Source organism: Arachis ipaensis, chromosome B10, assembly GCF_059453495.1.
Source record: "Arachis ipaensis isolate K30076 ecotype BB chromosome B10, ASM5945349v1, whole genome shotgun sequence".
NCBI classification, from domain to species: domain Eukaryota; kingdom Viridiplantae; phylum Streptophyta; class Magnoliopsida; order Fabales; family Fabaceae; genus Arachis; species Arachis ipaensis.
This window is the reverse complement of record NC_142435.1, coordinates 79,197,990-79,200,814: the sequence shown is the minus strand read 5'-3', so window position 1 is coordinate 79,200,814 and position 2,825 is coordinate 79,197,990. Positions and strand designations below refer to the sequence as shown.

General features: G+C 36.8%; 1 non-coding gene across 1 annotated transcript; it reads right to left on the bottom strand.

Annotated features, from left to right (window-relative positions):
- Positions 1–1,624: 1,624 nt before the first annotated feature.
- LOC148580550 (small nucleolar RNA R71) lies at positions 1,625–1,728 on the bottom strand. The gene has a single exon (XR_015896171.1). It is a non-coding gene; the product is annotated as a small nucleolar RNA R71 (small nucleolar RNA).
- Positions 1,729–2,825: the final 1,097 nt, after the last annotated feature.

Sequence of the window (2,825 nt, the reverse complement as noted above, 5' to 3'; positions counted from 1 at the left end):
TTTGTTGTTTTTCATATGCATTTTCAATTTGTTAGTGTCTCCAATATGAAAATTTTTAAGTTTGGTGTCTTGCATGCATTGTTTATCTGATCTTAGTTCTCCATGATTAGTTTCATTTTGTTGTTTTTCATCATTAAAAATTCAAAAAAAACTTCAAAATTTTGTCTTTTCAAGTCAATAATACAGAGAATTGAAGATTCAGAACATTCAACAGAGGAATTACAGAGAAAAGCTGGGCATTCAAAACACCCAGTGACGAAGGAAAACTGGCATTTAAACGCCAGCCAGAGTACCTGGCTGGGCGTTTAACGCCCAAAAGGGTAGTATTTTGGGCGTTAAACACTAGAATGGATACCATTCTGGGCATTTAATGCCAGGACAACAAGGGAGGTAAGTTAGTTTTTAATTCAAATCTTTTTCAAATTTTCATAATTTTTCAAAATCAAATCTTTTCCAAATCATATTTTTTTATCATACCTTTTTCAAAATTAAATCCTTTCCATTTTTCTCTCACTATTTTCGAAAATCCTTGCTACCAATTAATGATTTGATTCAAAAATTTCAAGTTTGTTAGTTCTTTGTTAAGAAAGGTTGAATATTTGAATTTTAGAATCATATCTTTTAAATTTCTTGTTAGCCAAGTCATTAATTTTAAAAATAAAATCTTTTTAAATTATTTTTCAATCATATCTTCTCAATCATATCTTCTCAATCACATCTTTTTCAAAATAATTTTCAATCATATCTTTTTGATTGCTAATTTCAAAATCTTTTTCAAAACCACTTAACCACTTTCTCACTTTTAATTTTCGAAAACCATCAACCATTTTTTTAATTTTTTTAATTAATTTAATTTTTTTTTAATTTTGTTTTCAAAAATTCTTCTCCCTCCTCACCTTTTTCTATTTAAGACTAACACTTCTCCTCTATTAGCAATTCGGACTCACTCCCTCTCTATAAGTTCGAATTCTCCTTTCTACCTCATCCTTCTATTATTCTTTTCCTCTGACACCTCAAGGAATCTCTATACTGTGACATAGAGGATTCTATACTTTCTTGTTCTCTTCTTTTTCATATGAGCAGGAACAAGGACAAAGGCATTCTTGTTGAAGCTGATCCTGAACCTGAAAGGACCTTGAAGAGAAAGCTAGGAGAAGCTAAAGCACAACTCTCTGGAGAGGACCTAACAAAAATTTTTGAAAAGGAAGCAGACAAAACAAACATGGCCGAACCCAACAACAATGGTAGAGATGCAAGGAAGATGCTTGGTTACTTCACTGTACCCTCTTCTGACTTCTGTGGAAGGAGCATCTCAATTCCTGCAATTGGAGCAAACAACTTTGAGCTTAAGCCTCAATTAGTTTCTCTGATGCAGTAGAATTGCAAGTATCATGGACTTCCATTGAAAGATCCTCATCAGTTTCTAGCTGAATTCTTGCAAATCTGTGACACTGTCAAGACCAATGGGATTGACCTTGAGGTCTACAGACTTATGCTTTTTCCCTTTGTAGTAAGAGACAGAGCTAGGACATGGTTGGACACACAACCTAAAGAAAGCCTAAACTCTTGGGAAAAGCAGGTCAATCCCTTCTTGGCAAAGTTCTTTCCACCTCAAAAATTGAGTAAGCTTAGAGTGGAAATCCAAACCTTAAGACAGAAGGAAGGCGAATCCCTCTATGAAGCTTGGGAAAGATACAAGCAATTGATTAGAAGGTGTCCTTCTGGCATGCTTTCAGAATGGAGCATCATATGCATATTCTATGATGGACTGTTTGAACTGTCCAAGATGTCATTGGACAACTCTGTTGGTGGATCTCTTCATCTGAAGAAGACGTCTGAAGAAGCCCAGGAACTTATTGAAATGGTTGCAAATACCCAGTTCATGTACACTTCTGAAAGGAATCCTGTGAATAATGGGACAACTCAGAAGAAAGGAGTTCTTGAGATTAATACTCTGAATGCCATATTGGCTCAGAATAAAATATTGACTCAGTAAGTCAATATGATTTCTCAGAGTCTGTCTGAAATGCAAGCTGTATCAGGCAGTACTAAGGAGGCTTCCTCTGAAGAAGAAGCTTATCATCCTGAGAATCCTGCAATGACAGAGGTGAATTACATGGGAGAACCCTATGGAAACACCTATAATCCTTCATGGAGAAATCATCCAAATCTCTCATGGAAGGACTAACAGAAGCCTCAACAAGGCTTCAACAACAATAATAGTAGAAGAAATAGGTTTAGCAATAGCAAGCCATTTCCATCATCTTCTCAGCAACAGACAGAGAATTCTTAGCAGAGTCTCTTTAGCTTAGCAGCCATAGTCTCTGATCTATCTAAAACCACACTAAGTTTCATGACTGAAACAAGGTCCTCTATTAGAAATTTGGAGGCTCAGGTGGGTCAACTGAGTAAGAAAGTTACTGAACTCCCTCCCAGTACTCTCCCAATCAATACAGAAGAAAATCCAAAAAGAGAGTGCAAGGCCATAAACATGTCCCACGCGGCCGAACCTGTAGAGGAGGGAGAGGCAGTGATTTCCACTGAGGAAGACCTCAATGGACGTCCACTGGCCTCCAAGGAGTTCCCTAATGAGGAACCGAAGGGATTTGAAGCTCATATAGAGACCATAGAGATTCCACTAAACTTACTTCTGCCATTCATGAGCTCTGATGAGTATTCTTCCTCTGAAGAGGATGAAGATGTTGCTGAAAAGCAAGTTGCTCAATATCTAAGAGCAATCATAAAACTGAATGCCAAGTTATTTGGTAACGAGACTTGGGAGGATGAACCTCCATTGCTCATCAATGAACTGAATACCTTGGTTA